A 12,824-nucleotide genomic window follows, 5' to 3' on the forward strand; every position below is an offset into this window, starting at 1 on the left:
GGGAAACGTTATGCTTTTCCTTTCCCAAAGCGATTGCCCAGGAAGAAGGCCCTCTGGTCCTTAGCCTACGCAAGGGGAAAAAAGGACATTACATCGGGCTGAAATCACTCCGAGACAGAAGAGGGGAAGTTTATGATGTGGCACTGTGCGCTGTATCTGGTCTGCAGCCAGGAAGTTTTCATTTTGTAGCTCTGCTGCCAGTACCTGCCCTGCATATTCAGGAATAAAAATACATCAGAGCTCTACCTCAGAAACTGTGGATGTTACAAAGAATTAAAAGAGTTTATTTTTCTTTCTTTATCCTGAGTGTAATTACTGTTTTTAAAAAGAAAGAGCTGAAACTATAGTAACTGGAGGGTTTTTTTCCCCCTTTTTAAACTCTTCAAACTACCTTCCCACAAAGCCATTTAAGTTAAATGGTACATTTACAGACTCACCTACATGAAGGATATAACTTAAAACATCTGCTTAGACACATACATTCTGTTCAGATACAAAGAATGTGGCAAAAAAATTGAAAAGTATAGGGCCATTATATTCTTAAAATGTGTGTTCTTCTATATGTGTGTGTGTGTTCATTCATTAAAGAGATTTTTGACTGCAATTAGGTAGTCGGTCCTATAAAGGCTTCCTTGTGTGACCATGATTTCTAAAAATAAAATGCTCCGGTGAATATTTCTGCTAAATAATCACATCTTCAAAATTACTTTAAAGAAATCCCAATCCCTCATGTTACGTTCAGCAATAATACCAGCTTTCCATAAGCCTTGGTTGTATACCTCACATGTGGTCAACAATTAATTAGAAGGTTAAAAAAAGTCATGTTTACTCTATTAAGTAGTAGACTAATTTCCTTGTCTGTCCCCACTTATTTACATTCGTGAATCTCTTTTCTAATTTTGCAAATAAATAAGCATATCTAAGCCAAAGCTGCCTATCTTCAGGGTTCGGGGAAAGAGGCATTCTCTTGCTATCATTCTAACTTGCTGAAAGAATCACAGATGTGTGAAAAAGCGAGAGGGATAGTTGTGAGCTGTTTTAAAAAACACTTCGCATTCTATCAAGACCATATCTACTGCTTTTTATATCCAATATACTAGAGATCCATGGTATCTAAGAACAATTTATATGAATTCTTCCTGTGCATCTTATCTATGACAACAAGATACAAGAGGAAAACCAGACCACACTCGGGATACTATTTGGAAAAAGCAGGTTCTCACCAGGGACTGCTTCAGAGATCAGTTTCTCGAGTCTCTAGAAACAAGTTTAAGGTACTTTACTTAAATCATTACTAGAAGATTTGCACTGTCATTCTACATGAATCGCAACCACTTGCAAGATGAACAACATTGCTCCATTCATTTCAGATTTACAGCATTAAGAATTAATAAAGTCTCTATAACATCTGCATTATTAAAGAGTAATGATTCCTGTCGAAATCTGCCCATAATAAGTTTACTGTTTTTATCGCTTGTAATACCACCAATTTCGTTTATAATGTCCTCAAAAGATAATCTTCATGTATACTTTGAACTTTGTTTACGACTGGTTATATTTTTTAAATAAATACAGAGATTTAACTTAGGCAATACAATGACAATGTACAACAAATGCATTATGGTGATGACAAATGAATGCTACTCATGTTATCACCTCAAACCCAAATATGTATACAACAGGTATCATATAATTTCCATACTTAGTAGGAATATGACTTTCCTTTTTGTAGTTAATGTTAAAATAATACCAAAGAAATGTGAGATAATGCTATATTGGATAATCTTTTTCATAATCTTATTTTTTCAATGGTATTCTTTGTTACAGAATTTTCTTTAATTATTTTTCTTGCACAGACAAAAACAACTAACATAAGAACATTGATGCTATCTATTTATTCTTAAGAGAGGTAGGGAATGGGTGCTTTTAGCTCTCTTTACTTCTTTATGCCTCAATACATATGTAAAATAGTTACTACTGAAATCTTCTTTTGAGAAAAATTAATTCTAGTGTACTTTATAGAAGTTAATATTAAAATAACAAAATTTTCAGACTTTTTTCAGCATAGACTTTTTTCAGTGTGAGAAAGGTTATCAATAGAACTGCTTTTAAGAAAAACCTGACAGTTTCCTTTGCTCACTAACTATAGCACATGATTAGAAATTATTTTCTTTCTCATGCTGTTATTCACTTACATACTGCATACTTGCTTCAATTCTCCAAGGGAAGAAATGTGGCTCTTGTGGGAAAGGTCCACCCCTTTCTACATGCTTGCTTCCTTGAACGAAAGGAACACACCCCCTAACATTCTTTGAAATGTGTCCAACATGCACAGAATTGGAATAGCACTGTATTACTGACCAAATTAGAAAATCTTAAATGAGAGTCAAATATTGTTAAAGTGCGTGTGTTTTGAATCAGGACAACTAACTGATGCATACAGAGGTAACGGAAATGAACTACGTTCAGTCTCAGCCTAGTGTCTATGTTTGGACGCTCAGAACGCTTGTGTTAGTGGACGAAATCTGTGAGTGTTTTTGTGCACTTGTGTGTGGTATGACAACTCAGGAGGAGGCCCATAAATGTTACAGGTTTCTGAGGGCATCCTTTGAACTTAAGACATTAGGGGAATGCCTCCTCTCTTTCATAAATACTTTAAAGAAAAAATACTCAGAAACTGAAGTATCCATCTTTCGTAAGCAGAATCAGAAAGTTGTCTGAAATCACAGAAGTGCATGAATATTGAAAGTCTACGCTCACCATCCTAATGACAGAAAACTCACATCAAAGTTGGTATCCACTAACTTCCACCTCATTTGACAATTTTCTGGTCATGAGAAATTGTCTTCCAACAAGTTTTCCTTCTATTATGTAGAATACTATGCTACCAAAGCAAGTTTTTTTTAATTGTTATTTTCTAATAAAGAAACACACTCCATACTTGTGGGAATCTGTGCATTTATCTTTACTTTTAATTTTCCTAAACCCTCTTTTTTTTTTTAATTCCATTTTTACATAGAAATCTGCAAGTGTAAAGACACAGTGTGAGCAAAATTTTATATCTCTTTTAAGGTATTCCAGTGTTTAAATGAAACGGTTAGTCCTTTTGCAATTTGTTCATGAGGCATTTGCGGATGAGCTCAGCTATATAATTTCCAGGCCTACAAAATGGAAGCTCTGCTACTCCGCCTATGTTTTTCACTTGGAATAAGAGTGGATATAAAGTGAATATATAAACTGGACCTGAAGGTAATAAACTTATTAAAACTTAATAAGATATTGTTATGGTCAAAGAAAACCTGCTAGTGTGTGCCACAAATCCACTCAGATGAAACACCTCATTCACTGGAACTTCCTATCTTATTATAATAATGCACAGAAAATTAAACACATAAATATTAATTTTATGTATCACAGAAGATGTAGGCAATGAAAATGCAATGTTTACATTTATGGGTGACTCATTAGTGTTTTATTGTGTGAAACACTAGGAGGCATCAGTTGGGTAAAAAAGGACTTCAATTTTTAAAGAAGCAAGAAATTACTGTAGAGTTGGATGCGTAAAGAGTAGGGGTTTTCAAAATGTTATTACGTAAACCAAAACTTTATTTTTTGAAATAAACTCTCTGAAAACATCATATCTTGTAAAGAATGACCTTTATAAAACATTCATGAAATAGATATAATTTGACCAATAAACACCTATCAAGATCTATTTCAAATGTATGGATTCATTAACTATGTAATTCCACATTTTTGTGAAGAATATATTTGGTAACAGAATAACATAATGGCTATTGACTACCATGCATTTTCTGCTCGGTTACTCAATACCATGAGAGTATCTTTTATTTCTGGCAAATTCTGTTTTGTGCTCTCTACAATGCCTCTGAAAATGTCTACTGCAATTAAGACGTATAATAATAACTTTCATATAGCATCCAGAACTTTAAGTCTGTTCAGAAGGAAGTGATGGAACTTAAAATGAAAGCAATGAGAATGTATATAAAAAGTACACATTTTCTCTTATTTCACTATTGAAAGCCTGTCATTTGAAAACTGAGTTTTCTACTGTTTGAATGGCTCTTCATAATGATGAAGCAACAGGGTCGTGGTACACTTATCTAGAAATCATTTGAAATTGGAGTGTCTTGCCGTTCCTCAACAATCAGCTTTTATCTTTGACCTATCAAAATAACATGTGAACTGCGTAATCCGCCTTTTGTAAGGTGCACAGACTCTGTTGTCGCTCCTGGTTTTGTGAATCGCCTCTGTAATCTGGTTTGATTTCCTAAAGATGACAGATCTCGGTGAACAGTCAGGCTTTACTGAGTACAGGGCAGTCCACGCGCCCATGAGATTAAGGTACAGTGCTGAGGACGGGGATCTTAATCACCTACCCTTCCACATGCAGCACATAGACTGAGCACCAGTGATTAAATCTTTTCATTATGTCCAGGCAATCACTGCATTCATAAAATGAATATGTGCATTTTTATAAGTTTTAGATATTAATTTGTGTGGTGTTTTCTCAGAGGATGTGCTTTGGAAAACAAAAGTAGAACTTTATTAATAGTCTCTTTAAAGTCCACTCTGTGATCCTTAATTGCATATGAAATTCTTCCATGTTGTTCTGAATCATGTTCCTGAAGCCAGGGTTCTCTGTTTAATAACTATTTTTTTGTTGTTATGAAGCACAAGTGTCGCTGCACAGATATTTCCCCATTTTTGTCACTTTCTGAGATTTCATAGACTCAAAATATACCGCACATAGAGTTGGGAAATAAAACCACAAAATATACTACAATAAACAGAAGAAAGTTTTGAAATATAATGTCAACATATGCCGAGCAGTTATTTAGCTCAGTTTTTTATAAAAGAAGTTTAAATACAATAAATCACTTATTGGAAAGATATGGTTGTAGTGTTATGCAATTTATTGATTTGGTAAAGTGAGGGCCAAGGAAGAAACTCACAGACATCTGAAAAATATAAAACATGATGCTTTTCCAGGATTCAATTTTGAATCATTAGATAGCTCTTTTCCCTAATGGAATGAACCCTTTCCCCCAAATTTTGAAAATTGAATATGTTTACAAAAAAGAAAAGAGGCAAGGTACAGTAAAGTCCTTGTTATTTAAATTTCATGTATTTAATGTTGATATGTTTTTGTTCTGAAAAGTTAACATATATGATTGCATACTTTTAAAGTATGAACAGCTCAGGAAAATTGACTTTTTATTATAAAGTGCTCATTTGTTACTTAAACCCCAGAAACAGAGTAAAATTTAATAAAAGTTACATCTTTAATATTCTCTTTCACTATATTCCACAGCAATCAGAATGTAAATAGAGTAATTAATGAATGAGGTAACATACTGTCTTTAGTAAGAAGTCTGGAAAATATGCCACAAATACTCCAAAGCCGTGTGAATTACATTAGTAAAAAACAGATTTTTATAAAGTTTAGTAAAACCTGAAGTAAGGATAACTGCCAACTATCGTCTCCTTAACTCGACTAGGGGACCATATCTTAAACAAACGTTGAGTTTAAAGTGTGTTTTGATGAAAACTTTTAGATTTGAGTTAGAAGTCTAATACGTAGCCAAATATACTTTCCTACGAACAGAATGAGATACTTAGTTTTAGAGATTTTTTTTCCCTCTTGAGATAGGACATTAGACATGTACATCTTTTACCTGTCAAGTTCTGAATCTACTTGCTTTAGAACTACCTCTTTAACTTAATAAATAATTTCATGCATACACTGGAAGACAAAAATATGGTTTATTAACTGCCTTATATTCAACCCAAACTCCTTGTGCCATATTGGTACATACTCAACGTTTTCAAAGACTGGCCAAAACTGATATTATTTTTAAAATTAAATAAGATGTTTTAGTTTCAAATTGGAGATTGTCAATCTCTTTAAAGCTAAAATTAGTATGCATACAGAGGTTAAATGGGGTTCACAGGTGGTCACATTTCCATGTCCTACCAAGTCTCTAGGGATTGGAGTTATTATATTCTACATAAACATCTTTACTCTGCAACCGCAATTCTATTGCAAGGTGCCAGTGAAAAAGAGGCTGGTCACTCTTTTTGACTGGTATAATGAGGTAGCTAGAGTTCCTTTTATAGCACTTAGAAAATACAGGCAGTCACTAACTATTTCACAAGACAGTTACTATTAAGAGTTAGTATCAGATTCACAATAGTAAAATGCACTTTGTGTCAAAGCAATTCTCTACTGAGGACCGTTAAAGAACTGGCAGACAGCCTGATTCTGCTTTATACTGTCAGCATTTACATATAAAGGAATTTTACACAAAAGACACACATTCCGAAAATGTGAAGAAAAAGGGCTTTTCTCCCAAAATGGTAACTAGTGGACCTAGAATAGTCAGACATGTTTCAGACATACAATTTCCTTTAAGAATGAATAGCCATATTCTGGGAAGGAGATAACACTAACATTAAATTTAAATACTTGCATAATATTTAATAACACAATAAACAATGTGCCATGTCTACATATACTTCCTTTGTGCCAAACTTTATCACTGAGTTTGGTAACTTTCATCCAAAGTCCAAACAGAAGGCAATTTAAGTGACTTAACCTTATTTGTTTTTAAACAGCTATGTATTTGACTTGACATAAAGAGCAATGCACATACTGAAATCCCAACAAGAATTGTGAAATGTGTAGACTACCATGGCCAGTGTATTACTTTTTGTCTACACCAGTTAAGAAGCCCTCTATCAAGCCAGCACTTTGGTAATGGAAGGAGATGCACAAAGGTATACTCTGACAGACAGCCATGCTTTAGCTCAAACTAATCCCAAGATTTAGTGGCTCAGAAGCATAACCCAAAGCAAATCAGTCTTTGGTGGGACTCATAGGAGCATCTTTCCACAGTGAACTAACGGCTAAATCTTAAGGCATGTACTTCAAGGTCACAGAACATTCTGTGAAATATTAAAGTCCACCAGGCTCCACATGCTCCACCATATCAAACATGCTAATGATGTGAACTAACTTCATGAAACTTTAAACACACTGATGTGACAAGAACGAGTCAGGAGTGATTTCAATAACTGATGGCAAACAGATAGGACTATCTAAAAAGTTACTTTCAGCAACACACAAGGAAATCATGGAATCTAAGAAAAGAACGTACAACAAGCCTCAACTTCAAGCCTTCAAAGAGGCACAGCGATAGACCCAGTGCAGTGGAATATATTGATGCAGATTTCAGAGACAATACCCCGGCTATTTCTATTTCCTGGAGAAATGTCAGAGGTACTTACATGAAGGAAGAACCGATCAGATTAGTCCGTGGGATATTTTCCTTTCTTAAGAGAGAGACAGAAAAAAACAAAAACAAAAACAAAAAAAACACAACAACAACAATAATCTTTACTTCGTCCAGCCTTGAAGTGCTTCTCCACCTGATTCAAACATGCAGTCACGGCGACCCACACAGAACCTTCAAAGTCAATCCAATAGCAGCCCGAAGATGTCTGGGTGTACGCGTGTGCTCAAGTGTCTGACTGCGAGCAGAGCGAGCAGAGAGCTGGAGACGATGTGTGTGTGTGTGTGCGCGCGCGCGCGCGCGGAAGGAGCGCGCGCGGGGGAGGCGCGCTCGGGGCCGCGCATTCGCGCGCGCCGAGGCCGCTCCAAGGAGCAGAGGAGGGGGAGGAAGGGGAGGAGGAGGAGGAGGAGAAAGTGGCTCTCAGCGGCCCGCAGGATTAAAAGTAACCAGACTCGTCCAGAAAACTGCGTCCAGGAAGGAAGTGACAGAAGACGAATGGGAAAAGGCGAGCCGCTCTCAGCCTTTGAAACATCGCGTAAAAAAGGCGGGGGGCGGGGGGAGTGGAAGGATGTTGGGAGGGGAGGCGGGGGTGGCAGAGAAAACGGAGCACGCGGCTTGGGGTTCTAAGCAGCACATCCCATGAAGTGCCTCTTGCCTTCTTGTCCTTTATTTTATTTTGTCCTTGCCTTTGCCTTTGCCTCGCGCTGCCTTCTTCCTCTCTCTCCCTCACAATCCCAAACCGTTGACTCTCTCTCCCAAGAGCTGGAGAAATCATCAGTTTCACTCTTGCAAAAGGGGGGCGGGACCAGACCTCGGAGCATTTTAATAAAACAAACATAACAGCAGTTCCCTCCTCACCCCTCCCGTCTCAACTAGATTGATAAATTACTCCACTACACTACTTTAATTATGTATATGGTATGCAGAATAAATCACTGAACATCAGTACCTCAATCAAGCACTTTTAAATGATAATTGCATCTTGGTGAATCAATCTTTCCATTCCTGACATTTTGCTAATTTTAGTTTTACGGTGGGGTAATGGCACATGCCATACGCAAACCTAATGACAATTCTTTATTGCTCGAAATGAAGACAACGCCGCGAGCGGCGGCTCCCTGCTCACTGCCGGCGCCGCCGAGGACGCTCGGAGAACCGAGTCTCCGGCTGCTGCGCGCTCGCTCCCCGGGGACGCTGCGAGCCAGCCTGCAGGAAAGTCCTTCTAAAGTCGGGATCTTTCCTCTGACCAATAGGAGCGCGACCCTAATAGTTGCTCTTGTGACTTCCCCCCCGTTTGGAGACGCGTTAACCACTTCGTTCTTCCACCGGTCCGAGCGCTCCTCCGTTACTCACGCGTACAAGCCCCAGTCCAGGATGTCTGCAGCACTCGATTCCAGCGCGCTTTTCCTTCACGCCCAGAATACGCGGGTTTCGGCCCTGAGAGGCTGGAGGGCTAGAAAGGGAGCCGAAACGCTTCTCAAGTGTTAGTAATGTACAAAATAATAAAAGGATTACCAGTATTTGAACTCTCCACTTCATCTCGGGGCCATGAACTTTCTAATCAGGTTGGAAATATTTACCGAGGCGGCAGCTTCCTCGGAGATTTCCCCCTCCCTTGTCCCACAGTATCTCTTCCACACCTTACTGGATTTTATCCAAGGCATTAACATGTAAACTAAACCAACTTCCCAAATGCATTAGGCTTCCCTATCCGATAGCTGATGACTTCACTTATCCTGAAGAGTTTCAGCTGCACAGGAAGCAGCAATAGAGACTGATAAGGAAGATACTTATATTAAGGTTTAAGCCCAGTAAATACTTTTCCTTATCAAAAAAAAAAAAAAAGGTTAATATTCAAGATTTAGGAAAGGCTACTAGGGATTGAGCACCTCCCCTCCCTAGCCAGTGACACCACGCCCAATAAAGCCAAAGATAAAATATACCAACTAGTATACAAACCATGAAAAGATAAGATTACATGCCAGTAGAACTATAGACTATATAAAATGTTTAAACCAAGTTAAAAATTTTTAATATTGTGAAAAGAAGAAGAGAAAATACATTGGGGAGATAAAAATACTGAATGTACCAGAGTACACAATAGTAGTATACTGAAATATCTAGCTAATTAAAGATATTTCCTCACTTTAAAAAAATTCCTCTCAGCACTATGTGTTTAACTCAATGACTAGTTCCATTTCCCGTTAAATTCTGCACTGTGCCTCCAGACTATTTTAATGCATGAGGGCAGTGTGAATCAAAAAGCCTCCTTCTTCATTATAGGGGCTATTTGATCCGAGTAGCTTTTCTCAGAAGAGTGGGCTTAACATTTAGGTGTCTGCCCCAAGGCTTCACTTGAAAGGGGAAGGTTGATTTTACAGGCAAGTACAACTAGATCTGAATAATCTTCAGGCTTCTGGCTCATCACCATTGTGACTATCAGCCCAGAATCGATGAATCTTTTGCCATTGTTATAGGAGAGCATGGCAAACTGTCACAAAGCAAAAACTATCTGAAATACTACTATTTCTTGCAGATTAGTATCTACAATATATTTGTTTGCCTGTTTACTTTTCATCTGGTGAGTTTGCTACTACCATGAATTCATTTTAATAATATGGCAGAGATAATCTGTATCAGGTTTTCATTTAAGGTACAACTTCAAAAAAAAATGCAAAAATTTAAAGGTGCATTGACATTTTGAATACTAAGATATGTCTATACAGGGTGGAAGTTAATTTTTCGAGATTCACAAACGTCCTGACAAAGCAAATTGTTTGTAGGAACATTTGTTTATTGCCATAATGTCTGAAATTAACATAATGAATTGTAACAGCTTATTTTACATGAGCAAATAAGACATAGGCAATACATGACTTTCACCACAGTACTCTTTAGTTTTATTTTCCTTCAAAAAGAAAACTGTTTTACCTGTTAACATTTTTAAGAATTATTTAATAATAAACATTATAACAAACCCATAACTACCAATGATAATACAAGCATTCTAATGTATGTATAACCCCACATTGTGGATAGTTTGAAAATAATTTAGATCTGGATTATACCACAGTTGGCCTTTTAAAATATAAGATATTCCCCTCAGCAGACTTAGCTTCTTAATTATGTGTGACCTAAGTTAATATTAGCATTTGTTTCCCTCCCATGAGCCTTTATAGTTGAAGTGGAACAGAAGTGTGCAGAAATATACATTAGAAGAAAGCCACCTGAGACTTAAAATTATTCACTGGTAATCCACAAAGTGGTTAATCCAAGACATGCTTTGTGTTCATCTTTAAATACTTCTGAATTTTTTTTTTATTTAAACCAAAATCATCCTGATCCTTGCCACCAAATGGTACTTGGCTAGGATGAGAGTATTTTCTGGTGTCAGGAGAAGCATGTACTAGGTGTTAGGAGGCCTGGATTCTCCGGTTCAAGATTTGTGCCTAACTAACGAGCGTGTCCTTTCTGGGCTTCAGTTTGCTTACGCGTTAAATGATTTCTCCAATCTATCCCAGTTCTATGATTGGAAAGTAGAAAATTCTTATACCCTTTAAGCCAATTGGAAGCTAGTGGCCTATCCTGTTAAATAAAAGGTGACACTTCCTGTAAGAGAAAATGATGTCTGGGACTGATGTACTATTTAAACCAGCTTTTTTTCTTCCCAATCACCAAATATTTCCTTCATTAAATAAGTATCATAAGTGCTTTATGAAACATGTAAATATATATTAACTTGTTTTTTCCCCCCAAAGAATCGTTTAGCAATATATGTAACTAAAGTGCCACAGAAGTTACAGAGAGCACGACTCTCAGGATTTAACTCCAGGGAAAGCTCATTTCTAATTTCTGTGCAGGGTTGCATATCATCTTACTCCACCCTCCACTTCTTACTACTTCCCTACATTAAATCAGCAGTCTACCTGTGCTCTGGGTCTGCCTGCTTTTAAGCTTGGCCCACGCTGGGTGTAGCTCTTGAAGTGAGCTTTAAAAAATTATTCTAAAGTAAGCTGGGGCGGTTGCCACAGCAACCCACCCTAAAATGAAGCAAGTCTATAGATTAATCTACCCCTCAATATTATTCAACTGTATAGTATCTGTTCTTCAGCCAGAATACTTTCAACACAAACATGATAACTGAACATATAAGTTCTGATATAAAAAGTAGAAAGATACAAATTCCAAGAGCATAAAAAAATGTTGTATCTTTTTATAGTTATAGTAGAGATGACATACAAAACTTGCCATGAAATGGATTAATTGTAAAACAGACTTGCAAAGGTATGCCCTGAAAGGTGACATGAGAGCTTTAAGCAAAGTGGTGTAGTATCGCTATATAATAAATCACCTGATGGTTATGCAAGACTCTATCACTCTTATACATGTTAACATTATAAATACCTAATGACAAAGAGTTTGGCAGTTTTACCTTTATGAATTAACTTTGTGATGGGTGATAACAAACGTGAAGCACTTACCACATACACATACAGTCATTTGCCTTCCATTCTTCACTTCATCTCTTCATAGAAGTTACTTCACAGTTTGCAACTCTTCTTTGGCACCTTAAAATGCAGAAGTACAAGGTAAATAGTTAAAAAAATTTTTTTAAAGAATGTTGATCTCAAAATACATTCAGATTAATTTATTTCTAAAACTTCTAATCTGAACTAACATTAATGTTAATTCCAATTTTAAACCAAATGAATGTGTATTGAATATAAAATAATTAAAATGATCATTAATTGTGATAATACCTATAACCTGCAATATAAATAGTGCCAAATAGTTAAATTTCAAAAATTCTTTAGGTACGGCCTCAGTCCATGCACAGTATACACCATATGGACTGCTTGTGATTGAGAATCTGCAATATAAAATGGATTTGTTATTCCAAGCCAAGGTTTAATCATATCCTTTATCTCATATCTAAAGATCCTATATTTACCTTTATTTTTGTATATTTTAATATCTGATGAAGAATTGTACGGAAGAAAGTCAAATCCATCATATTCCAGGCTAACAAAATTTGTCTAGTTGGGATACTGAAGTTGCAACTAAAGTTGCTGAAAGGGCTTTTTTATATGCTTAAAAGCCAATTTTAATACTTTGGGATTAATGATGTCAATTCAGTACACTTAATGAATTCTATTACCAATAATACCTGATTCTTCCAAGGAGTGTTTAACTGTTCTGAGCACAGACAAGTGCTCTTGTGTTCTAGTCTCCATTTGAAGCCAGCTTTCAATGACTTTGAGCACACAAATGGACTTTTCCTTGGTTTCAGAATGGTCTAGTCCTCCCAACCTTGAGACATATCAGACCATGAAGGTCAATAACCATTTTCCCATTTGCATTAGCAAGAAGACTTTTCATAGTCAAGAGTCATTAAGACTTATAAAGCCTCTATATTTGGGTTGACATTCTTAAGTTTATTTTTATTTTTAAGTTGCTTCACAGTCAAGGAGAAATGAAGAATTTTGGCCACTTTTATTTTAGGGGTGT

The 12,824-nt window shown here is 36.5% G+C and overlaps 1 protein-coding gene across 10 annotated transcripts in view; it reads right to left on the bottom strand.

Annotated features, from left to right (window-relative positions):
- Positions 1-12,824, bottom strand: part of MEF2C (myocyte enhancer factor 2C) — a 166,110-nt gene that overhangs the window by 137,635 nt on the left and 15,651 nt on the right. For 8 of the 10 annotated variants that reach the window (XM_059916754.1, XM_059916740.1, XM_059916750.1 and 5 more), the window contains exon 2: positions 11,798-11,884. The gene's annotated coding sequence lies outside the window, so the exon portion shown is untranslated. Of the gene's footprint in view, positions 1-7,311; positions 7,566-11,797; positions 11,885-12,824 lie in introns of those variants that run through there. The other 2 variants (XM_059916744.1, XM_059916741.1) reach the window with 1 other exon arrangement.

Source organism: Balaenoptera ricei, chromosome 3 (assembly GCF_028023285.1).
Source record: "Balaenoptera ricei isolate mBalRic1 chromosome 3, mBalRic1.hap2, whole genome shotgun sequence".
NCBI classification, from domain to species: Eukaryota; Metazoa; Chordata; class Mammalia; order Artiodactyla; family Balaenopteridae; genus Balaenoptera; species Balaenoptera ricei.